The sequence below is a fragment of the Lithobates pipiens genome, unplaced genomic scaffold (assembly GCF_037356315.1).
Source record: "Lithobates pipiens isolate NorthernLeopardFrog02 unplaced genomic scaffold, aLitPip1_a1.2 Scaffold_10, whole genome shotgun sequence".
NCBI lineage: Eukaryota > Metazoa > Chordata > Amphibia > Anura > Ranidae > Lithobates > Lithobates pipiens.
The window spans coordinates 119,991,439-120,018,729 of record NW_027507686.1 but is presented as its reverse complement, the minus strand read 5'-3'; positions in this window follow the sequence as shown (position 1 = coordinate 120,018,729).

Genomic DNA, 27,291 nt, shown 5'->3' with positions numbered 1-27,291 from the left:
AAAAGTTTTTTGTGTTAACTTGACAGAATAATTAAATATGGAGATCACTAGAAAATAATTTTGAAATAATTATACTAAAAATATGGATGAAAGAAAAAAAAAAAGAGGACTACCAAAAAATATTTTAAAATACATTATTACTGAGATGGGGCTTTAAACTAAAAACAATATCATTCATGAGATCAGGAGAAATAATCCAGAAATGTGTTTGTGAGAACTCTGTGTGAATGAATATGAGCAGCAAAGCAACTTCGTTCTTCTAGCATTATAAAGAAGATGCGCTGCATTAAACGAGCACAGAATTTGCAGCATGGCGAATGTGCTACTTCCAATACGAACTGGAGTTTTACAAGACCGAGCACTTCCGTCTCGTACTTACTTCAGAGCATGCGTCATTTTTGGTCTGTCGGAACAGCATACAGACGAGCGGATTTCTACATCGGAACTGGGTCCGGCAGAGTTCCGGCAGAAAAATTTGAAACATGTTCCATTTCTAAAGTCTGTCGGATTTTTGAAAAGCAAAAGTCCGCTGCAGCCCACACACGATCGAATGGTCCACCGGAATCGTTCCGTCTGACCTTTGATGTCGAAAAGTCCACTCGTGTGTACGGGGCATTAAGCAACTTATCGTGTTGTTGATGCTAGCTGCTGACTTGTACTCGATTTTACTTTGACTCACTTGTAGCGCAACTTTTCAAATATTTTTTATACATTTTTAAAAGCCTTTACAGGTTACCACTTTAGATTTACAGAGGCTAAAATTCCTGCCCTCGATCTGACCTTCGTGGTGATACCTCACATGCATGGTGCAATTGCTGTTTACATTTGATGCCAGACCGACACTTGCATTCGCCTTTGCGCAAGAGGGGGGGGGCATTTTTATCTTTAGTTCAGTTTTATTGTTATCTCAGGGAATTTAAATATCCCCTATGATAGCAATAGGTAGTGACAGGTAGACCCTAGATCTCTCCTCTGCCCTCAAAGCATCGAACCACACCAAGATCGGTGTGATGAAATACTTTCCCAATTTCCCAATGATGCTGTTTACATCCGGCGAAATCTAAGTCATGAAATGCTCATAGCGTCTGTTTTTTTAGGCCATAGAGATGATTGGAGCCATTCTGATCTCTGATCAGCTCTATGGTAGCTGGCAGAACCACCGGCTGCATTCTCAGGTTCCCTGTTGGGACAGGAGAGCCAGAGAAAACTATGGAAGATGGTGGGAGAAGGGAGACATTCCCTCCCACTGCTTGTAAAAGCAGTCTAGTGGCTAATTAGCTGCTAGGATTGCTTTTACATGAAAGCCGACCGCTGGCTGAAAAGGATACTGAGATGATACCTAAACCCGCAGGCATCATTCTAGTATAGCCACTGTAGGGGATCAGAGGGGTGAACAGGTGGTTCAAAGACAGTCCAGTAAAATAAAGTGGCTTTTTATTCAGCAAAAATGGCAAAATAAACATTAGACAAGAAAGACTTGTCTTGTCACAAGGTTGTGCAGACAGGTATAGTTCAGCAGCACACAGATTTACAGGTAGCAGTTCATAGCTCCAATCAGAGATACAGTCTTTATGTGGTTAAGCTCACCCAGCAGGTACACCATCCAGCAATGGACCTTTTCACACAGCGTCCTGCTGTGTCTCTCCCTCCTACTCAAACAGCTCCACACTGACACTTTTTGCACACCTGACAAATAGCAGGTCTGAAGGGGAAATACCTGCCCTCTTCGATTAACGCGTTCTTTTTTTATTATTCTTTATTTAATTTTTCTATACATCCCCAATACAGACATTATAAAACATAATAAGACAAAGGGGGCATAGTTCAAATAGCATTACATAATAATATCCATAACTTATTTTCCCCTTTTTCCCCTCCATCCCCCCCACCTCTGCCTCTCCCGGGCTTCACACCCCACTCTCTATTTTGTGGGTGGGAGGCCAGGAAACCCCCCCCCCCCCCCACGCTCTTACAGCCCTATTACCTCGCTATACTTCTTCATTAACTTGAATAGTTTCCATTGTTCCCATTTCTTCTGAGGCTCCCTACTTCTCACCACCTCTGAGGTCCATGTCCAATGGGATATTGTCTTTCTTGAGACATATATTAAGGAAGGCATGGTCCCTAGAAGTTTTTAGGTGGGAACTGAGTCCCCACAAGGGTGAACCAGACTTAGAGGGTTGGTTTAAGTTTTTTAATGAATCAGGGCTTAGCCTTTTACGTTTTCTTGCACAGAGGAAAAACGAGAACATGGCACGTCTAGATGGAGAAATCAAAGCTATTAAGGAATTACTAGCATCCTCTAATACAAGCGAGGAGTATAAAGAAAGCGCCAAAAATCTCCTTAAGATCCTTGAAAAAGAGGAAAAGGACCAGAAATTTAAAAAGAAAAAAAGTATATCAGGGACAAGGAGGATTACCAGTCTGGTTTAGTTTTTGCTTGGCAGAGGAAGCTTGCTTTGAGCAATGCAGGGGATGATCAGATGGATACTCTACCCCATACTACAATAAATAATACAGAGAGAGGCCCTGTGAGATCGGCCTTAGGGGGTAACATCATGCATTTCCCTATGGGTGGAAGGTCAACTCCAAATATGACCCAGGAGAGATATGGGACCCCCAATGCGGGTTCTCATCACCCCTTGGGAGGAACTCCATTTAGAGGCCCCAAGAAGGGGCCTAAGAATGCTGGGTGTGGTTATTTCCAGCCAGGCAAACGAAAGGGCCCCCATGTTCGGAGAGGGAAAGAACATGAGCCTTGGGGTTCGATTAGGGGTTATGACCAAGAGAGTTCCATCTATTATAATGGAGAGAATCGTGATTATGGCTTCAATGTTCCAACCCATAACCGGTTCTTCCCATTGTCCGATTCAGAGGTGCCAGGAGGTTCTGGACAGAGAAGGGGGGGACTTGATTACCAGTATGAGATGAACCCAAATAGATCGGACGTGAACTACTATGGTCCAGAGCGAAATTATACTCAGACCAATCAGAACTTAGGGATAACCAAGGGTGTGGTTTTCACAGAGACAACAGGGGCCTAAAAAGGCCTGTGGAACTAAGAGAGGAGTTAGAGGGGGGAGGCGCATCCAATCAGCAAAAAAGAAAAAGATCTTAGACATGGGAATCTTTAATTTGAGCATGCAGGTGTTATCTGATCCAGAGAAGAGACTTCTGGATAAGGGTTTGAAATTTGCTCCGCCTAGGTGCCTGAGCAAATTCCAAACTTATATGGGCATTCACAAGAATGTGCGTAATCTCAATATTAAGAGATATCTGTTGAGCAACCCCATTAGGAGTGAGGAGAATGGAATTTCAACACTCCAACCTCTCGAATGCATCATTGTTTAATCCCCCTGGTACATTGGCACCAAGTATTAGAGTATTCAGAGATGTTGTCTTATGGGATATAGAAAAGATTCAGGTTAAGAAAGTGAAAATGCAGGCTGACCTTCAAAAGGGCCTTGACACTCTTTGTGAGAACAAGTCCCTGGTGATTAGACCAGCGGACAAGGGGGGGGGGGCATAGTAGTTTGAATAGATGTGATTATCTGAAGGAAATGCATCGGATTGTAGATGATGGTGACACATATACAGTTCTCAGCAGAGACCCAATAGTAAAATATAAGAAGGAACTAGAAAAGATAATAGATGCGGGTTCCCGGAAAAGGGATACTCAATGAAAAAGGGTTTTTGGTACCTGCTGCCCCCCGTACACCGGTCATATACTATCTCCCAAAATTGCATAAAGATCCAATTTGCTCCCGAGATGCCCAATAGTCAGTGATATTGACTCAGTGATGTCCCGGGTGGGCAAATATATTGACCATTTTTTACAGCCTTTAGTATGAGGGGTACCATCTTATGTTAAGGATACCAAACAAATTATTAATATGCTAGCAGAAATTTCCCCAAAAAAGGACTTTGGCTTGTAACTGCTGACGTCACTTCTTTATACACGATCATCCCCCATAAACTGGGTTTAGAGGCAGTTAGTTTGTATCTAGAAAGGAATTCGGGTCTAGTTCAAACTCAAATAGAGTTTATTTTGGAACTTCTGGAATTCGTTGCTGGCCATAACTATTTTTGTTTTCACAATCAGTTTTTGCGTCAGGACAGGGGGGGTGGCCATGGGGGCTAAGTATGCCCCCAGTTTGGCCAACCTGTTCATGGCCAAATGGGAGGAGGACATCATTGATTCCACGAGGAGGCCGGAAGTGGCCCTCTGGGCTAGATATATTGATGACGTCCTCCTCCTATGGGATGGTTTGGAATCAGATTTGCATATGTTCATGACAGACTTAAATACGAATGAGAGGGGCATCAAATTTAATTATGAAGCCAGTTTAGAGAAGATCAACTTCCTTGATTTGAACATTAGGGTCGTTGATGAGACTTTTGTCACTTCCACCCATTTTAAGACGAGGGATAGAAATTCATTCATACCCGTCGGGAGCTGTCATTTTGAGCCTTGGTTGAAGGCGGTCCCTTTGGGACAATATATGCGTCTGAGAAGGAACTGCACCCAGATCACCACATTTGATGAGCAGGCAGAAATGCTTTCTAAGAGGTTCATTGATAAGGGATATGATGGGGAAACTCTCACTGAGGCAGTGAATGTCGCACGAAATAAGGATAGAGCACTTCTTCTCGGAGATGAGGCTTTATCAGGGAGAGGAATCAAGTCACTCTACCCTTCATCACAACCTTTTCTGTACAGCACCGTAGTATTAAGAGATTAATCCAGAAACACTGGCATATATTAACTAATGATCAGGTTCTAGGTACGACTTTGTCGGCTAATCCTAGGGTCATTTTTAAGGGGGCACCTTTACTGGGTAGCAGGATTGCTCCCAGCGTACAGGATCCACCCAAAAGGGACAGATGTTTTTTTCAAAACGGGATACTATAGATGTAAAAATTGTCAGGTTTGCACTCTGAATGTCAATAAGAGTTCTAAAATCTGTAGCTTCATTTCTACAAGTACCCAGAGGACATATGAGGTTGAACCTTTTATAACATGTTCCTCGGAAGCGGTGGTATACCTCATTCAGTGTCCTTGTGGCCTACAGTATGTGGGGAGGACCAAAAGGGCACTGAAGGTTAGATTGAATGAACACATTGGTAATATTAAGCGTGGTTTTGATAAACACCCAGTATCCAGACATTATGATGAAGTTCACAATAGAGGGGATGACTATTGGACTATTAGTGAGGGAAATATCCCGTTTAGAAATGTCCTGGATATACAGGCTAAAAACATATATACCATATGGAATGAAGGTTGACACTGATGTCAACGCCTTCATTAATAATGCATAATGGCCCGATTGGGTTTTTTTTTCATCTCCCCCCCTTTTTGCTGTGAGGGTATATAGGAGTTGGAAGAACTTGATTTTTTACATAGGCAAATTTGGAGGATGGGACTTAGACATGGAGGGTTTATTCCATATTTTACCTGGATGGGGATAAATGCGCATAATTTATGTTTATCCTTTGATATGCAAATGTGGGTGACATATTTGTGCAAATTATGTGGGCCTTTCGAATACCATATAAGTGTATCTGTTTTATTTATGTTATTTTTAATTAATTTTATGGTTAAGTTTTCATTGGTTTGAGCAATAGTAATTCTTTATTTTATATATTGTATGTGCGCCTCGTCTGTCCCCAATAATATATTGGATTCCGTTTCTGGCTAACTAACCGGCCCTCTTCCAAATTTCCCATGGTCTTAATAGTGAGACTGTTATTTGGGTGGAATAGCACTTATCCAAGCTGTTGGATTTTGGATACGTTGTACGTAGGCTTTTCTTTTTTGTCTGTCCCCAACGCTATGAGAGATCTCATTTCCGGTGGGATGCTTTTGCGTTCCCGGAATGGCGGTGTTGTGCGGAATGGAGACCATGTATTTTTGGGTAAAGATGAGGCGCCCATTATATGTGACTGCAAATTCAGCCGAATGGTGCATTGGGAGTTCGGTGTAACCATTGTAATCTGAGGTGGGGATTTTGAGTAGAGGTTTTAATTCCGGAAGCGATCTCTGTGCCTTGGTTCTACTCATAGTGAGGCTTGGCTTCCGGAAGCAGTCTTCATGCCTCGGTCTGGTTGAGAATGAGGCTTGGCTTCATGATGTGTGACGTCAGGGCGGAGACACGCGGCGAGAGGCTGTGCGGCGGAAGTATGTGCTTTTCCGCTTCCGCCGCGCAGATCTCAAGCGAAGCTTGGTCAGCTGGGGGTCATTTAGATCTAATTGAACATAGTATATATTTGAGGTGACACAGCATGCCACCCGTGCCCCGAGACGATGTGAAATTTCACGAAACGCGTAGGGCGGTGTGTCATGCTGTTTTCACCTCGTTTTTCCTGCTAATTGATGTGACTGAGGAAGGAGAAGTCTGTGGGGGTATGCACATGGCCGGCGCTACCCACTTTTGATGTCTTAATCTTGTCTACACGTCTGCAAGTGCAATTTTAATTTATGTTTTAAATAAAAAAGAGATTTTACACTATTGGAGCGCCTTTTCTTCCCTTTTATGGCCAATCACTGATCGAATATTCACCGAGATTGGGATCTCTTGTGTGTTACGGGTTGCAGTGGATTGCATAGGAGGATTGTGAGGTCTGGACCAAACTGAGTTGCCTATATGTCATTTACTCTTGAGCATCTGGTAAGGAGCCATTTTTTACCTAGGTGGTGGTGAAGTTTAAAGTTGGACTGTTATGAGGATTAATTTAATGAAATTTACTAATTTTCACAATAATAATCTGGACATTTATTATATTAATCTTTGTTGCACATTAACCCCCCTGACGGTATTCTCGAGTCTGGCTCGGGGTGGAATTTTTATACCAAAAGCGGTATCCCCGAGCCAGACTCGAGACTGCATCGCTGGATCCAGGAGGATGTTTACTTACCTTCTCCCTCGGATCCAGCGATGTCCCCCGCGCTGTACGAGCGAGCCGTGTCTCGCTCGATCTATCACGGAGCCGATCTCCGTGCCCTGCGAGCGTTGCGACGCACGGGGATGGAGATCGGCGCCAAATTCAAAAAGTGAAACCCACAGTATACATACAGTATAATGTAATCTTACAGATTACATTGCTGTATGTAAATATTTCACATCCCCTTTGTCCCTAGTGGTCTGCCCAGTGTCCTGCATGCAGTTTTATATAATAAAAACTGTTCTTTCTGCCTGGAAACTGGAGATTGTCCATAGCAACCAAAACTGTCACTTTACATCAAAAATGATTTTAGACCAGCTAGAAAGCAGCGATAATAAATTGTAATCACTCGCAGAATTGAGCGACAGCGATTTGTGGGGAGATCCGTCATCAAATATTGAAAAGTAATGACAGTGACAATTCTGCAACTGAGCAAATTTCAGTGTTTTTGATTTGATTACATTATTGAATAATTTTTATTATTGTTATATTATTATTTGGTACAATTATTTATAGTTATTTATTATATTATAATTTATGATTTCATTTTTCAAACTTTATCATACCCGGGATGTCTGCTTGACTCTGGTTTGGACAGATTTAAGAGAGTCATTCCTAAGAATTACAGGACTACAATATAAAACGCCAAATTTTCATGCAAAATAATGGTACCGCTTTTAGCACCTAAAATCCGAAATAATCGTACCGCCAGGGAGGTTAAGAATAATAATAATAATACATTTTATTTATAATGCACTTTCCATCAAAAGACCTCAAAATGCTACATAATTACAATAAAAACAAACAAACAAACCGCTTAATTTACAAAACATTTGCCAAAAAGAAAAGTCTTCAACCCCTTTTTAAAATTTTCAGTAGACTGAGAAACCCTCAAACTATCAGGCAATGCATTCCACAGACGTGGGGCAACAGCACAAAAAGCCCTGTCTCCCATGGTTTTCAACCTAGTTTTTGGAATCTCTAAACAATTCAAATTAGTTGAGCGAAGGGAATGCGGTAGATTTTGCAATCTAAGAAGTTCCTTAAAATAAGGTGGAGCTTGTCCATGTATGCATTGATGGACAAGAAGAGAGACCTTATACTCAATCCTTGTAGAGACCGGCAGCCAATGAAGAGATTTTAAAATTGGAGTGATATGCTCATGCTTCCGCACTCCGAATAAGGTGATATGAATATGTTTCATCACTTGATCTGCACATATGATGATTAATTTATGCTATTTTGGTAACTTTTGCTCCATTCAATATTAATTATATTCAAATGCTATTATACTCTCCTTCCCTTTTGATACTGTAAGGGTTTAAGGAGAGTAGCAAGTTTAAAGAGTTATTTGGTTAAACATTGTTAGGGGGAGCGCCGTCCTTTATATATCCCGTTATCTTTGGTTGCATTGTTGTTACAAAATAGAACTGCAGCTCCCATAAGGATTATTTTTCAAGTATTTTCAGAGTATTTGACTTTTAAGCCCCATACACACTATCAGATTGTCTGCTGATTTTTTTCCTTCAGGTTTACCAAAACCATGTAGTACAAGGGCCTGCCTGATTGCATACACATTGAAACCCCTAAGGTTTGACCTCATATTATATGGTTTTGGTAAATCTGATGGAAAAAATCAGCAGACAATCTGATAGTGTGTATGGGGCTCTAATGATTTTTTTCCCAGTGCATTGGGATTTTTGCATTTACTGTAGCGCAATTTTCTTTTCCTTTTTACATATGCTCCCTAATTCCGCTCTCCTCATCTACCACCAGTCTTTCTATTTTGTATATTTTGTCTACTCTTTCTGTCCACTCCCTTAATTTGGGTGCTTCTGTTTCTTTCCATTTCTTTGGGATCAGGCTCTTTGCCGCATTTATTAAACGACTCATAAGGGAGTTTCTATACTCTTTTATCGGGATGTCTACACCATGAAAAAGACATGTCCATGGGTTTTCTGGTATCGGGGTCTTAGTTATTATTTTAATGCACCCTAAAATTTCTCTCCAGAACTCTTTGATCTTCGGGCAGTTCCACCAGATATGTGCCATATTCCCTAAAAATCCACAACCCCTCCAGCATTTCCCAGACGGATCTTCTTGAAATCTCGCCATTATATCTGGTGTCCTGTACCACCTTGCTAAACTTTTATAGTTCATTTCTATCAGGCTGGTATTTTTGGAGGTTCCATGTATCAGATACAACATTTTTACTATGTTCTGCTTCTCCCCCCATGGTCCTATTTCATTCATCTTCCCATTTTTTTATATAAGTTGGCACCTCCATCTCATCAATCCCCCCCAGCATCTTGCATACCTGCAAGATTCTTATCCGTGATATTTTCCTTCACACATCCGCTCAAAAGCGGTTAATTTTTCTCCATCTCTCAAGGGTTGAGGTAGTGCTGAGACAAAGTGTCTGAGCTGGAGGTACCGCCATCCATTTATATCTATCCATTATTTTCCTTTCTGTAGTGTTTCTAGTGTATTCATTTTCCCTTCTTTTATTATGTGTCGCAATTGAATATTTTCTCTTTTTATCCAGTGTCCTCCCATAGTGCTTTTACCTGGTGGAAATAAGTTATTTACTTTTAAATAAATTAATGGTGAATTGTATTTCCATTTATTATGTTTATGGACTCCCTCCCATACTCTAAACACATTTTTTGTAAGTGAAAGTGTTGCTTCCCCCAGTGACCTATATTTAGGTGGTATCCAAATTTCCTTCACTAACTGTGTCCCTGCTAAGCTGTGCTCTATTGCCACCCATCTTTTTTTGCTTTCTAATTTTGTCCATTCTACCACCCGTGTTAAAACTACTGATTCATAATATTTTTTAAAATCTGGTACATTTAATCCTCCCCACTCTTTTTCCAATTGTTAAGTCTTTAGTGATATTCTAGGTTTCTTATTTTTCAAAAATAAGCTTGGTGATTAAGGACTTAATAATTCTGAAGTTCACTGGGGGGATATAGATCAGGAGCATCTGGAGCTTGTATAATATTTTAGGCTGTACGGTCATTTTTACGGCATTTAACCTTCCCACCTAAGATAGAGGTTTTGTCATTATTCTTTTTACATCTTCTCTTACTTCATCCAGTAGGGGCATATAATTTACCTGGTAAATTTTCTTCATTGAGGCAGTCAATTTTATCCCCAGATATTTTAGTTCCTTCTTCCATAGGAAGGGAAATTCATTCTGGATACTCTGCTCTTCTTTATAACTAACATTTACCTTTAACACTTCTGATTTCCTTAAATTTATTTTAAAATTTGATATCTCTCCATACTCCTCTATAACCTTTACCAAATTTGGCATAGAGATTCGGGGTTTTGACAAATAAAACAAAACTTTATCCGCAAATGCGGCTATCTTGTGTGTCTCTTCCCCGACCTCTACTCCTCCTATATCAGGGTTTCCCCTCACTGTCTCCAGAAATGGTTCCAGTGTCAATACGAACAGTAAGGGTGGCAACGGACACCCCTGTCTGGTCCCATTGTACATCCGAAAAGGATCAGAAAGTATACCATGAATTCTTACTGCTGCCATTGGACTATTATAGAATACCTCTATCCAGCTCAGTATTCGAGGGCCAAATCCCATTCCCTCCAAGGTACCTATCATGAATCCCCAGTCTACTCGATCTAAAGCCTTTTCAGCATCTATCGATAGGAGTAGACTGGGGATTCTACTCTCCCGCATTTTCTGGAGAAGCAAAAGCGTCCTCACTCCATTGTCCTTTCCTTCCCAGCCCACCACGAAGCCCACCTGGTCCGGTTGGACCAGGTACGGCATTAGCTTTTTTATTTTGTCGGCTAGCACTTTCGCATACAATTTTATATCTGTGTTCAATAATGAGATCGGTCTATAATTTGAGCATATTACTCAAACCATATTTTATACCTAATCCGTTATAATATGCACATAATTTTGGTGCTAATATTTCCCCAAATATTTTTAAATATTCTATTATAAAGCCGTGGGGGCCAGGGCTTTTCCCTCCCAGGGTTTCCTTTATTGCCTGATTTATTTCTTGCACGGATATGGGGCTCTCGAGTTCCTGGGCTAGTTCCTGTGGTAATCTAGGGACCTTTGCTTGCAATACATATTCTTTGATTTTTCCCCTTCTGATGGTCTCTTGTTGTCCTGTCTCTTTCTTTTTTACCAGATATAATTGCTCATAGTATTTCCTGAAAACCTCTGCTATAACCTTAGTCTTATATATAATTTCACTATTCTTATCTAATATTTTCTCAATATAATTTATAGATCTTTTTTTCCTCAGTATCCTCGCTAAGACCTTACTATTTTTGTTCACCCACAAGTATCTCTTTTTCGCAATCCTATTATATGTTATCTTCATTTCTTGTTCCATTAACTCCTTTAATTCCTCTCTTTTGATAACTAGGTTAGGTTGTAGGTCCAGGATTTGTCCTTGTTTGTTATTTTTCTCTTTTTTGTGGATTTGTTCTAATCTATAGATTTCAAAAGGGGGGGGGGAGGGTAAAGGTGCACTAAGGACCCTGGACTGTTCTAATGGAACAGTCCAAAACCAGTAGACAAATAAACTATACCAAAAATGAAAAAACAATATGCAAACAAACTGTGTATTATGGTGAAAGGGGCTGCCACTACCTTATATATTCACCTAAAAGGTAAAAGACATAAATAGATACTAAGGTGGTAGTTACGGCGCTCACCTGTTGTTAATTATATCTGCAGGAAGCCCGCCTGCTATTGCTTGTGCCTAATTCTTTACAGGAGTATGTGTCAAAAATAAAAAGTATAACGCAAATACAATTCTTTTGTGCATTAAGTGCTGTAGTGACAATATCTCTCCCAAAGAGAAATTTTTTTTTTATGAAAAACAAATAAAAAGATGAATGTGTGTATCTCTACCAATATGGAATATGCAAAAAGATGCTCAAACAATCCCCTTATTGCAATATTAAAGTGCTTATATAAGTTTGTGCAAACCATACAAGAAAAAAGTGCTGCGTGCTTAACAAAGTGCCATAATGCGATGTCAGCTGTGCAAAAAGTGTCACGTGCTCCTAAAGATGCCACGGTACATAAATCCAGTCTTTTTTGCTCATAAAATCGCTAGATAGAAGCATGCGATTTTTTAAAAATTGCTAAATGGAAGTATGCGATTTTTTGCACATTTGAAGTTGATATAAAAAATCCCACGGCAGAAGAACAATAATGCTCAAATTGGAAAGTTCTGCTAAAAGAAAGTGACAGTGTGCTTCTGTATTAGTGAATTCCTGGATTGCAACCGGTGTGATTTCCGTGTGTAAGACAATTGACCGCACTCACCAGCTCCCTCTCCCCATAAGGGGTTAACGCACCTTCACAGTGTGAGCCCCTGTGCCGCTTTGCAGAGCTGATCCGGTTGACATCCATTAATTTTCAGTGATTTTTCCCTTCGACGGCCTGGTGCTGGGCCCAGTGGAAGAAGCCGACTCCCTGGACGGACGGGAGTATGAGGAGGAGGAGACCTTACTATTTTTGTTCACCCACAAGTATCTCTTTTTCGCAATCCTATTATATGTTATCTTCATTTCTTGTTCCATTAACTCCTTTAATTCCTCTCTTTTGATAACTAGGTTACGTTGTAGGTCCAGGATTTGTCCTTGTTCGTTAATTTTCCCTTTTTTGTGGATTTGTTCTAATCTATAGATTTCCTCTCTTAGACCCTTACTTTCTCTCTTTCTCTTTGCCCCCAATGAAATATATATCCCTCTTATATAGGCCTTATGGGTCTCCCATATTGTGTTCTCCGCGATCTCTCCACTTTCATTAGAGGCAAAAAAAGACCTCCAACTCTTTTCTTATTATTTCCTCTCCTTCTACGTCCAATAATTTCTTGTTAAGTTTACAATAAAATGGAGGTTTTTGCAACTCTGAAATTTAAATTTTCATACTCATTCTGGCATGATCTGAGAAGGTCCTGATTTCTATTTTCTTAGATACCACCTCGTCTAATACCTGATGTTCCACTAACCAATAATTAATGCTAGTGTACGTCCCGTGCACAGGGGAATAAAACGAATAGTCCTGTTTCTTCGGGTGCTGTACTCTCCACACATCAGCTGTAACTGATAGAGCCGCTGTTTTATTACTCTCAACTGTGTATTCGCCATCCCCTGTGCACGTGACGTACTATCTAGTTCTGGATTCATACAGAAGTTCAGATCACCCGCTATAATCACACTCCTACTCTTAAATTCCCAGAGTTTTTCCAAGATTTCTTTCAAATAAAAACGTTGGGCTTCTATTTGGGCAATATACAGTGGTGTGAAAAAGTGTTTGCCCCCTTCCTCATTTCCTGTTCCTTTGCATGTTTGTCACACTTAAGTGTTTCGGAACATCAAACCAATTTAAACAATAGTCAAGGACAACACAAGTAAACACAAAATTCAATTTGTAAATGAAGGTGTTTATTATTAAAGGTGAAAAAAAATCCAAACCATCATGGCCCTGTGTGAAAAAGTGATTGCCCCCCTTGTTAAAACATACTATAACTGTGGTTGTCCACACCTGAGTTCAATTTCTCTAGCCACACCCAGGCCTGATTATTGCCACACCTGTTCACAATCAAGGCATCACTTAAATAGGAGCTGCTTGACACAGTAAGGTCCACCAGAAGATCCTTAAAAGCTACACATCATGCCGAGACCCAAAGAAATTCAGGAACAATTGAGAAAGAAAGTAATTGAGATCTATCAGTCTGGAAAGGGTTATAAAGCCATTTCCAAAGCTTTGGGAATCCAGCGAACCACAGTGAGAGCCATTATCCACAAATGGCGAAGACATGGAACAGTGATGAACCTTCCCAGGAGTGGCCGGCCGCCCAAAATTACCCCAAGAGCGCAGCGACGACTCATCCAAGAGGTCACAAAAGACCCCACAACAACGTCCAAGGAACTGCAGGCCTCACTTGCCTCAGTTAAGGTCAGCGTTCATGCCTCCACCATCAGGAAAAGACTGGGCAAAAATGGCCTGCATGGCAGAGTTCCAAGGAGAAAACCACTGCTGAGCAAAAAGAACATCAAAGCTCGTCTCAATTTCTCCACAACACATCTTGATGATCCCCAAGACTTTTGGGACAACATTCTGTGGACCGATGAGACAAAAGTGGAACTCTTTGGAAGGTGTGTGTCCAAGTATATCTGGCGTAGAAGGAACACTGCATTTCATAAAAAGAACATTATACCAACAGTAAAATATGGTGGTGGTAGTGTGATGGTCTGGGGCTGTTTTGCTGCTTCAGGACCTGGAAGACTTGCCGTGATAAAAGGAACTATGAATTCTGCTGTCTACCAAGAGATCCTGAAGGAGAATGTCCGACCATCTGTTCGTGTACTCAAGCTGAAACGAACTTGGGTTCTGCAGCAGGACAATGATCCTAAACACACCAGCAAGTCCACCACCGAATGGCTGAAGAAAAACAAAATGAAGACTTTGGAGTGGCCTAGCCAAAGTCCTGACCTGAATCCTATTGAGATGTTGTGGTATGACCTTAAAAAGGCCGTTCATGCTCGAAAACCCTCTAATGTAACTGAATTAGGACAATTCTGCAAAGATGAGTGGGCCAAAATTCCTCCAGGACGCTGTAAAAGCCTCATTGCACGTTATCGCAAACGCTTGGTTGCAGTTGTTGCTGCTAAGGGTGGCCCAACCAGTTATTAGGTTTAGGGGGCAATCACTTTTTCACACAGGGCCATGATGGTTTGGATTTTTTTTCACCTTTAATAATAAACACCTTCATTTACAAATTGCATTTTGTGTTTACTTGTGTTGTCCTTGACTATTGTTTAAATTGGTTTGATGTTCCGAAACACTTAAGTGTGACAAACATGCAAAGGAACAGGAAATGAGGAAGGGGGCAAACACTTTTTCACACCACTGTATATTAGCTAAGGTATATTTTACTCCCCATAATTTCCCTTTTAAGAAGAGGAATCTTCCTTCCGAGTCCCCTAACCTATCTTGCAGGATAAAGCGTACTTCCCATCCTATACCCGTAGCCACCCCCCTTGACTTGTTTGACCCTGAATCCCCATAAAACCAGACCAGGTACCTTGGAGAGTATATTCTGATTTTACATTCATGAACTAGGTGTTTTCTTGCAAGAACACAATCCCTGGATTGAGCTGTTCCATTTGTTTCAGGACTTTAAACCATTTTGTTGGTACGTTCAAGCCTCTCACATTATAAGTCACACAGTTAACTATTGACATGATCTTTTAAATGGTCCCATACTGATAGTCCCCTTTAGCGAGGTCCTAGGCTGCCAGTTCTTCTCCCCCCCCCCCCCCCCGGCCCTGCTTCGGCCATTGTGTCACCAGCTAGGATATAGCCCCATCCTAGTGTTTGCACCTCACCCCTTGAGGTGGAAACCCGATCCCGGCCCCCGTGTCCCACCTCCCCCCCAAGATTCATAACTCGAGGGACAGGGAGACCAGCAAGGGCGTTCCAGAACAGACCCCCCACCCCCTCCCATCCCCCACTTTTTATTAAAATTTTAGTATATGAGCCGGATTTCTTCATATTCTCGGTTCCTCAGTACCTTGGTGCCACCCCCCATCTTTTTTTTTTTTCTTTTTCCTTCTTCCCTTTCTTTTCCCTATACTCTCCGCCATCTTCCCTCCGCACTAGACGTTTCTACTAAACTCTCATAAATGCTTGGCACTGGGATCTGTAATTTTTTACAAAAATCCTGTACTTCTTCCAGGAATTTCAGCCTCACTGTCTTTCCCTCCTTATGCACTATCAGTGCTGCTGGAAATCCCCAACTGTATCTAATGTTAGACTCTCTTAATTGTTCCAACAGTGGCTTAAGCTTCATTCTTCTTGTTAATGTCTTTGCCGATAAGTCCGCAAACACTTGAAGAGTCGCTTGTTCATACTGCAGAGGGGGTCTCCATTTGAGATTACTCCATATTCTCTCTTTATCTGTATACTTGTGGAATTTGACAAGTACATCTCGAGGTACATCCTCCTTTAATCCAGGTGGTTTCCTTACTCTATGTACTCTGTCTATTTTTAGCTCTTCTCCTTCTCCTCTCTACAGTAGGTGGTTAAATATTTTCTTCATCTTTTTCTCCATTTGTTTCTGGTAATGCTCTTATCCTTAAATTTTGGCGTCTATTTTGATTTTCTTTTGCTTCCATTTTATAAGAGCATTCTCTCTGGCTTCTTTGTAATTCTTTCATTTGTGTTCTTAGTTCAGTAATCTCTTGTGATTGTTTCTCCGTTTTCTCCTCTGCCTCCTCTACTCTCCTCAGCAGATGGCCCAGGTCCATCCGGACATTAGTGATCTCACTTTTGATCAAGTTTTCCATTCTCTCAAACATTGCCAACATCTCTATTTTGGTGGGCATTTGGGATACGCTTCTCTGATCATCCCCTTTAATAACCTCTATTTCTCTTTCCATTTCCATACCATCTCGTGTTTTGTCTCCTTGAGCCCCCTTTTGTTTGGCCATCTCTTTTTTAGCGCTTTTTATTGTCTGTGACATTTTTTTTCCATACTGGGACTTTTGGGATTTCCTTCTTTAGTTGTCAGGTATTTCTGAATTGAGCTCACATTTGTACTTGAGTTTAAACTCTATCTTGGGTTTTTAAGTTCTATTGCTTTTTGAGATCGGCCTCTCATAATTATTTACGCCACCTCTGACCGATTTATTTACCGTCCCAGGTAGTTTGCCTTGGAGGACAAGTATAGGATATTCCCCCCCCCCCCCTCCCCCTTCCCTTTCTCTATTTTATTGTGTATTTTTCTCCCTTCTTAGATGTCCCATACTATTGGTTTGAAGATGGCTCTACCTTTCTTGAGAGGAGCTTTCTATTTCGCTACTGAAGGTGGGTGCTATATTGCACCAATAGTTAACCAATATCTCCTCCTCCCCTAAATCATTTTAGTTTTTTGGCCCTCTGTAATACTCATTTTCTGTTGAATCCGTCAGCAAAAAAAAAAGTACTAGCTCAATGGGCTCCGTGGACTCGATAATAAGGGGGTAAAAGTTATTTATTTTTTTTACTCCATATTTGTCTCTCCACATTCTTTAGAGCTTTACTTATACAGTACACAATGCAAACCAAGTTTTACCACCTTTACACCACATAGGAGGGAGGAGAAGTTGTATTTGCATTTCATATAGGTCCCATACTGTCCAGTCTCTGACCTCTTCAACTGTTCTTTCAATTATTGTTCAAGTAATATCATTTAATGATGTCATAAATACCCTAGTCCATAGAGCACAAAGAGGAGACAATTTACACTAGCACATCCTTTTAGAGGAACATAGCTTTTAAACAGTCCATAGTATCATACAGTAACAGATCTAAGTCCTTTTATCAGCCATAGCACTTATATTGTTTAAAAAGTTACCTTATGCAGCATGTAAGAGGATTTTCTTTACCTTCGTTGTGCTATTCCAGCCCAGGACCGGGATATCTGCTGTCCTATCCAGCACCCTGTATCGCTGTATCTGTCTGATCCTGTTAGGGGCTATCATGCACACACGGATCAATGATTCCCTCAGCAGGGGAAGAAGAAGAAGGAGGAGAGGAGGGGGCGCAAGGAGAGGAGGGGGGGGGACTCATGATCCAGCTGATCCTCCAAGCCCCCAAAGCACTTTCACATGGCAGCCGGGGAGACCGATCAGAGCCCTGCTCTCACCACCGCCTGGTTAGTCCCCCCGCATTGCCAGCATTGCTCACTCTGACGCTCTTGCCACTGGCCACTTCTTCTGGCCTTTGATGGGGATGTGTGGGTCAGCAGGAGCCTCCGTGCGCAGCCCCCAGACCTGGCATTCCCCTCCCTCCGATGCCGGCCTTGGTTCCCCCGCCACGGACAGCAGTCTCACTTTCCACCCTCACAGGTGCCGCCATTGGGCTTCTCCCCCAGCGCTCTGACGTCACCTCCGCATGATGCCTCCCCTTCGATTAACCCTTTCTTAGCCCTGCCCCAGGCTGACCATCTACACCACTCAAAGTGCAGCAACATGCCAATATGTTGCTGGTCCTTGTTAGGCATATATTGTAATCTTTTTTTTTTTTCATGCAGCCTGTGGGCTGAACGGAAAAAAGAGATTGATCAGTAGGTATACCCACCATTAGAATACCTCCCTTCATCCACCCACTTCTAATGATGGGAAAACATGCACCATTTTGTTTTTAACTGTGGTGGTGAAATCACCTCCAACAGCGCTGGAGTCATGGCTTTATGTTTTATGGGAGCAAAGGCTGTTGCCGTCGAGATAAATAAATCCGCGCTGCAACTGAATGGCGTACCTGCTAAGCAAATGATGGTTAATAATAAAACAAAGTAACATTACAGTACAACAATAAGACATACCATACCTGCAAAGCAAATTAAAAAAAAACAGTAAAAAATAAAACATTTTTAATGCAATCTGTGCCTAAAAAGACCGCAAAAGTTAGGAGCAAATCGTTCTTCAACCCCTGCTGCCCTCATGCTCAGGCATATATGCCCTACAGCGCTGGAGTTACGGCTTTATGTATTGTGGGAGCAAAAGCTGTTGCTGTCAAGATAAATAAATCTGCGCTGCAGCTGAATGGCGTACCTGAAAACAAAAAAAGGTTAACAATAAAATACAGTAAACAGTAAAGTATAAAAAAAATTACATACCTGAAAAGCAAGCATGATAAAACATAATAAAACATTGCAGAATAGAATACAAAAGTGGTTTATGGGGGGCTGAATTTTGTAGAGCTGATCATATCCAGGGTCTCCACGAAGACGACAGAGTTTATTGTTGTTGAAATGTATGAACCACAAGATTTGCTTGTATCGTGCCCTGGTCATGGAGGTAGAGAACATGGGCATTTGGTAAATTGGGTCAGTGGACCAATATGACCGCAACATACTCATTTTAACTATGACCATGTTGAGGGAAAGGCCCAGAAAGATCTTAAATTCGGAAACCGTAATTGGTCTCCAATCTCTGGCAAGGGAGGACTGGGCAATAGTGGCGATGTATTGACCAGCGTATAAATTGCTTCTATAGAGATCTTCGGTGAAAAACAGCAAATAAAAATCAAGTGATGTAAAATCAACTGTTTCCACCTGAATGCTGGGTTGGCCAGTGAATGGGGGAAGTACGGGTGCTGCAGAAGTAGCTGGTTCCCAATTAGGATTGGCGAATGCAGCAGGAAGGGCACTATGGGCTCGACGGGCCTGTTTTTGTCTTCTTGGTGGCAGTGGGACACTACTTGTGCTTGCCACCTTACCAGCTTGAACTGCACTTATGGGACTTGCCATGTCACCAAGTGTTACTGCAGTGCTGGATGCACGACCAGGGTATACTAGGCCACTGGTGCTTGCCAGTTCACCAGAAGGAATAGCAGCACTAGTACTTCTCTGCTCCATACAAGAGCCCTGCGGTTTTGCACCTCAACGGCAGAAGATGATCGAGGTCTGGTACGCCTGACCTCGGCAGGGACCACAACTCCGTCGTCAGAGATATCTGTCATGGAGCCGCTGTTGTCTAAAGGATCGTATTTTGAGCCTGAATCTGGCAGGTGAGTGACTTCCTTTTCACTATCTGTCATGCTCAGAAACGTGTAGGCCTCTTCACTAGTGTACCTTTGATTTGCCATTAGTATATCTGCGTTAGGCGGTCGACAAGTGGTTAAAGATGTGCAAATCCTTAAAGGGGAGTAGTTTGACATAGATTGCATCAATGTCTTTATCAAAAATAGCAATGCGTTTTTTATATTCTTAACTTAATAATGTCATCATGGTCTTAGTACATAGCTGTAAATTCTTCTCCCATTTGATTTTGAAAGAAGAATCAAAATCTAACATAGGGAATAGGGATGAGCTTCGTGTTCGAGTTGAACATACGTTCGACTCGAACATCGGCTGTTCGCCCGTTCGGCGAATTCCGAACGTTATGGGGCGTTCGCGCCAAATTCGTGTAGCGCTCACGGCCCACAATGCACTGCGATGGCACAGTGCATTGCTGGCTCATGATTGGCCAAGCATGCACTGTGACCCCGCATGCTTGGCCAATCACAGTGCCGGCAGCGAGGAGAGCCATGATTGGCCACAGGCAGGATGCCTGTGGCCAATCATAGCTCAGGCTGTGTAGTACACGCCCCACACTATATAAGGCTGCCATCGCGGCGGCCTTGTGTAGTGTGTTGGCGTCTGAAGCAGTTAGTGGGTGTTCTGTGTACCTTCTAAACAGTATACACCGATCTTTATCGGCCGATTTTTCGATCTTGCTCTTCTGTAGTGGTTGTTGTCTGTGTGCCCTGACCGCAGTATACACCGCTATATTCACCTCACCTACATAGCTAGCGATATATCTATCTTTTATAATAGAGCTTGCAGTCAGTGTTAGGAGCTTGTGTGTGCTGTCTGCGTGCTCTGTACCCAGTACACACCGCTATATCCACCTACATAGCTCTTCTCTATTTGAGCCATCTGCCATCTGCAGGAGTTATTGGAAGTTGTGTGTGCCTCCAGCACAGCACAGTATACATCTGTATTTACCCTTTATTGCTGGTGTTCTATAATAAAGGCATCTGCAGGAGTTAGTGGGTGTTGTGTGCCTCCAGCACAACATACACCTGTATCTACCCTTTATTGCTGTTCTCTAATAGAGCCATCTGCAGGGCTTAGTGGGTGTTGTGTGCCTCCAGTACAGTATACCCCTTTATCTACCCTTTATTGCTGGTGTTCTATAATAAAGGCATCTGCAGGAGTTAGTGGGTGTTGTGTGCCTCCAGCACAATATACACTACCGAATTGCTGGTTTACCCAACTCCCTTCAAGCCATTACCATGTCTGGAAGGCCAGCAAGGAGAGGCAGACAGGCGCGAGCCGATAAAAGAGGGCAAGCAGGCTCTGTGTCTAGAGACAACAGTGCTGGTCGTGGATGCGGTGCATCGTCATCATCAGCACGTGGCCATGGGACACGCTTGTCCTTCTTTTCGGCAGCTGGACATGTTGAGCCGCAACATGCCAACGACTTGGTAGAGTGGATGACCAAGCCCTCTTCATCCTCCTCATCCTCTCTCACCCAGTCTCAGGGTACTAGCAAAGCAGCTGCCAACGCATCGTCTTCCCTCGTCTCAATGTCATCATCAGTGACTCCTTCCCTAGACCCACCATGTCCTCCTGAGGAGTCTCCTGAACTCTTTGAGCACAGTGTTGGGTACATGCTCCAGGAGGATGCCCAGTGTTTTGTAGGCTCTGATGATGATACTCAGCTAGAGGAAGGCAGTAGCGTGAATGCAGAGAGAGGGGATGCTCAAGAAGGACAGCAATCTGGCTGTCATGAACCAGATGTGACCAGAACTGTGTGACTGCGACAAGTGAACCAGACACAAATAAGTGAAGGTAAATTTATTAAGAAAACGCGTATAAATGTGAACACACCACCAATACAAACTAAGTGAACAAACTAACAACCAAACAGTGCAGATAAGCAAGTAAACCAGTATAATGTAACAAAAGGGAGAACCAGAATCATAGTCAAGCCAGGTCGGGGTCATAAATAGGAGGTAAGCAGAATAGGGGGACAAGGAGAGGGGAAACAGGTACAAGAGGCAGGATACAGGAAACAGGGATCGGGGATCAGGTAACAGGTATCAGGTAACAGGTAACAGGTATCAGGTATCAGGTAACAGGTATCAGGTATCAAACAAGCTGCAGGTCAGGGCTCAAGGACAATACCAAGGCGAAGTGTATATGAACTTGCCGGGTATTTATAATGGCTGCTGTCAGTCATGTGATGCCTGACTGCAGAGGGCAATACCTGCTCCATACTGCCAGGATCCCTCCGCTGGTGGACACCAGTACTGCGGACCAAAGATGACATAATTCCAGCAGGAGACACCTGCTGGTGGATCGCAGTACTGCATGCCAAATGATTGATATTACCAGCGGAGGGAACCTTTCCTGACAGTACCCCCCCTCAAAGGAGCGACCTCCGGACGCTCCAACTAGCAGTTGCTGGGGAAAGTCCACTGCGTCAAGCTGGGCTATGGGCAAAGTCACATTAGGTTGGGTAACAGACACTTCAAGCAGGGCAGCAGACAGAACCACATCGGGCCGGGAAGCTGGCACGTCAGGCTGGAAGGTGGGCACGTCAGGCTGGAAGGCGGGCAGCGGCACGTCAGGCTGGAAGGCGGGCAGCGGCACGTCAGGCTGGAAGGCGGGCAGCGGCACGTCAGGCTGGAAGGCGGGCAGCGGCACGTCAGGCTGGAAGGCGGGCACATCAGGCTGGACAGCAGGCACATCAGGCTGGAAGGCATCGGACTGCAAGGCCGGGACATCAGACTGGAAGGCGTCGGACTGCAAGGCCGGGACATCAGACTGGAAGGCGTCGGACTGCAAGGCCGGGACATCAGACTGGAAGGTGTCGGACTGCGAGGCCGGGACATCAGACTGGAAGGCGTCGGACTGCGAGGCCGGGACATCAGACTGGAAGGCGTCGGACTGCGAGGCCGGGACATCAGACTGGAAGGAATCAGACTGCGAGGCCGGGACATCAGACTGGAAAGAATCAGACTGCGAGGCCGGGACATCAGACTGGAAGGCATCGGACTGCAAGGCCGGAACATCAGACTGGAAGGCATCAGACTGCAAGGCCGGAACATCAGACTGGAAGGCATCAGACTGCAAGGCCGGGACATCAGACTGGAAGGCATCAGACTGCAAGGCCGGGACATCAGACTGGAAGGCATCAGACTGGAAGGCCGGAACGTCAGACTGGAAGGCATCAGACTGCAAGGCCGGGACATCAGACTGGAAGGCATCAGACTGGAAGGCCGGGACATCAGACTGGAGGGCATCAGACTGGAAGGCCGGGACATCAGACTGGAAGGCTGGGGCATCAGACTGGAAGGCATCAGACTGGAAGGCCGGGGCATCAGACTGGAAGGCATCAGACTGGAAGGCCGGGACATCAAACTGCAAGACATCAGACTGAAAGGCCGGGACATCAGACTGCAAGACATCAGACTGAAAGGCCGGGACATCAGACTGCAAGACATCAGACTGAAAGGCCGGGACATCAGACTGCAAGACATCAGACTGGAAGGCCGGGACATCAGGCTGCAAGACATCAGACTGGAAGGCCGGGACATCAGACTGCAAGACATCAGACTGGAAGGCCGGGACATCAGACTGCAAGACATCAGACTGCAAGACATCAGACTGGAAGGCCGGGACATCAGACTGCAAGACATCAGACTGGAAGGCCGGGACATCGGACTGCAAGACATCAGACTGGAAGGCCGGGACATCGGACTGCAAGACGTCAGACTGGAAGGCCGAGACATCAGACTGCAAGACGTCAGACTGGAAGGCCGAGACATAAGACTGCAAGACGTCAGACTGGAAGGCCGAGACATCAGACTGCAAGACGCCAGACTGGAAGGCCGGGACATCAGACTGGAAAGAATCAGACTGCGAGACCGGGACATCAGACTGGAAGGCATCGGACTGCAAGGCCGGAACATCAGACTGGAAGGCATCAGACTGCAAGGCCGGGACATCAGACTGGAAGGCATCAGACTGCAAGGCCGGGACATCAGACTGGAAGGCATCAGACTGGAAGGCCGGAACATCAGACTGGAAGGCATCAGACTGCAAGGCCGGGACATCAGACTGGAAGGCATCAGACTGGAAGGCCGGGACATCAGACTGGAGGGCATCAGACTGGAAGGCCGGGACATCAGACTGGAAGGCTGGGGCATCAGACTGGAAGGCCGGGGCATCAGACTGGAAGGCATCAGACTGGAAGGCCGGGGCATCAGACTGGAAGGCATCAGACTGGAAGGGCGGGACATCAAACTGCAAGACATCAGACTGGAAGGCCGGGACATCAAACTGCAAGACATCAGACTGAAAGGCCGGGACATCAGACTGCAAGACATCAGAATGGAAGGCCGGGACATCAGGCTGCAAGACATCAGACTGGAAGGCCGGGACATCAGACTGCAAGACATCAGACTGGAAGGCCGGAACATCAGACTGCAAGACATCAGACTGGAAGGCCGGGACATCAGACTGCAAGACATCAGACTGGAAGGCCGGGACATCGGACTGCAAGACATCAGACTGGAAGGCCGGGACATCGGACTGCAAGACGTCAGACTGGAAGGCCGAGACATCAGACTGCAAGACGTCAGACTGGAAGGCCGAGACATCAGACTGCAAGACGCCAGACTGGAAGGCCGAGACATCAGACTGCAAGACGCCAGACTGGAAGGCCGAGACATCAGACTGCAAGACGCCAGACTGGAAGGCCGAGACATCAGACTGCAAGACGTCAGGCTGGAAGGCCGGGACATCAGACTGCAAGACGTCAGGCTGGAAGGCCGGGACATCAGACTGCAAGACGTCAGGCTGGAAGGCATCTGGCTGGAAGGCCGGGACATCAGGCTGGAAGGCGTCTGGCTGGAAGGCCGGGACATCAGACTGGAAAGAATCAGACTGCGAGGCCGGGACATCAGACTGGAAGGCATCGGACTGCAAGGCCGGAACATCAGACTGGAAGGCATCAGACTGCAAGGCCGGAACATCAGACTGGAAGGCATCAGACTGCAAGGCCGGGACATCAGACTGGAAGGCATCAGACTGCAAGGCCGGGACATCAGACTGGAAGGCATCAGACTGGAAGGCCGGAACATCAGACTGGAAGGCATCAGACTGGAAGGCCGGGACATCAGACTGGAAGGCATCAGACTGGAAGGCCGGGACATCAGACTGGAGGGCATCAGACTGGAAGGCCGGGACATCAGACTGGAAGGCTGGGGCATCAGACTGGAAGGCCGGGGCATCAGACTGGAAGGCCGGGGCATCAGACTGGAAGGCATCAGACTGGAAGGCCGGGACATCAAACTGCAAGACATCAGACTGGAAGGCCGGGACATCAAACTGCAAGACATCAGACTGAAAGGCCGGGACATCAGACTGCAAGACATCAGACTGGAAGGCCTGGACATCAGGCTGCAAGACATCAGACTGGAAGGCCGGGACATCAGACTGCAAGACATCAGACTGGAAGGCCGGGACATCAGACTGCAAGACATCAGACTGCAAGACATCAGACTGGAAGGCCGGGACATCAGACTGCAAGACATCAGACTGGAAGGCCGGGACATCGGACTGCAAGACATCAGACTGGAAGGCCGGGACATCGGACTGCAAGACGTCAGACTGGAAGGCCGAGACATCAGACTGCAAGACGTCAGACTGGAAGGCCGAGACATCAGACTGCAAGACGTCAGACTGGAAGGCCGAGACATCAGACTGCAAGACGTCAGACTGGAAGGCCGAGACATCAGACTGCAAGACGCCAGACTGGAAGGCCGGGACATCAGACTGGAAAGAATCAGACTGCGAGGCCGGGACATCAGACTGGAAGGCATCGGACTGCAAGGCCGGAACATCAGACTGGAAGGCATCAGACTGCAAGGCCGGGACATCAGACTGGAAGGCATCAGACTGCAAGGCCGGGACATCAGACTGGAAGGCATCAGACTGCAAGGCCGGGACATCAGACTGGAAGGCATCAGACTGCAAGGCCGGAACATCAGACTGGAAGGCATCAGACTGCAAGGCCAGGACATCAGACTGGAAGGCATCAGACTGGAAGGCCGGGACATCAGACTGGAGGGCATCAGACTGGAAGGCCGGGACATCAGACTGGAAGGCTGGGGCATCAGACTGGAAGGCCGGGGCATCAGACTGGAAGGCATCAGACTGGAAGGCCGGGGCATCAGACTGGAAGGCATCAGACTGGAAGGCCGGGACATCAAACTGCAAGACATCAGACTGGAAGGCCGGGACATCAAACTGCAAGACATCAGACTGAAAGGCCGGGACATCAGACTGCAAGACATCAGACTGGAAGGCCGGGACATCAGGCTGCAAGACATCAGACTGGAAGGCCGGGACATCAGACTGCAAGACATCAGACTGGAAGGCCGGGACATCAGACTGCAAGACATCAGACTGCAAGACATCAGACTGGAAGGCCGGGACATCAGACTGCAAGACATCAGACTGGAAGGCCGGGACATCGGACTGCAAGACATCAGACTGGAAGGACGGGACATCGGACTGCAAGACGTCAGACTGGAAGGCCGAGACATCAGACTGCAAGACGTCAGACTGGAAGGCCGAGACATCAGACTGCAAGACGCCAGACTGGAAGGCCGAGACATCAGACTGCAAGACGCCAGACTGGAAGGCCGAGACATCAGACTGCAAGACGCCAGACTGGAAGGCCGGGACATCAGACTGCAAGACGTCAGGCTGGAAGGCCGGGACATCAGACTGCAAGACGTCAGGCTGGAAGGCATCTGGCTGGAAGGCCGGGACATCAGGCTGGAAGGCGTCTGGCTGGAAGGCCGGGACATCAGGCTGGAATGCGTCTGGCTGGAAGGCCGGGACATCAGGCTGGAAGGCGTCTGGCTGGAAGGCCGGGACATCAGGCTGGAAGGCGTCTGGCTGGAAGGCCGGGACATCAGGCTGGAAGGCGTCTGGCTGGAAGGCCGGGACATCAGGCTGGAAGGCGTCTGGCTGGAAGGCCGGGACATCAGGCTGGAAGGCGTCTGGCTGGAACTCTGGCTCTGGCACTCCGGGCTGGAGCTCTGGCACTCCGGGCTGGAGCTCTGGCTCTGGCACTCCGGGCTGGAGCTCTGGCTCTGGCACTCCGGGCTGGAGCTCTGGCTCTGGCACTCCGGGCTGGAGCTCTGGCTCTGGCACTCCGGGCTGGGACAGATTGGTAGGTGTGGAGGCAGGTTGGGTTAATGGTAAGACCATTTTGGTTGGGAAAAACTTTTGTTTTTTCTTTGGCTTAGCCACTGAAGCTCTGTAGGTGACTACAGGACTGTAAATAAGGGGTGCAGCAGACTGGAAAGGAGGATTGTGATATGGCAGAGAAGAGGTACCAGTAGCTGGGGAAAGAACTTGTGGGTTTGTAGACAGCGGAGAGGAAGCAGGTGGGTTGAATGCAGGATAAGTACAGGGAGTAGAGACTGGATAGGAGTATTTGGTTGGGAGCAGCGTGTACTGGGGTGCAACTGAGGCTGACATGGCTGGTGGGGAAACATACTTTTGGGTAGGCTCATACCTGATGGCAGAGGTGGATTGTTCGGCTGGGGCTGATTGCACCATGTCAGACCATGCTGAAAGTATGGGTTGTACAAACTGAAGTTTTAAGCCTCCCTGTCTAACCAAAGACTGAGCAGATACAATGCACTCAGCAATCACCTGTGGGGGAACAGGCTGAGTAGTGTTCACAAAAATCAGAAGGATCATCTTCAAAAAGCCATACTAAAGATAC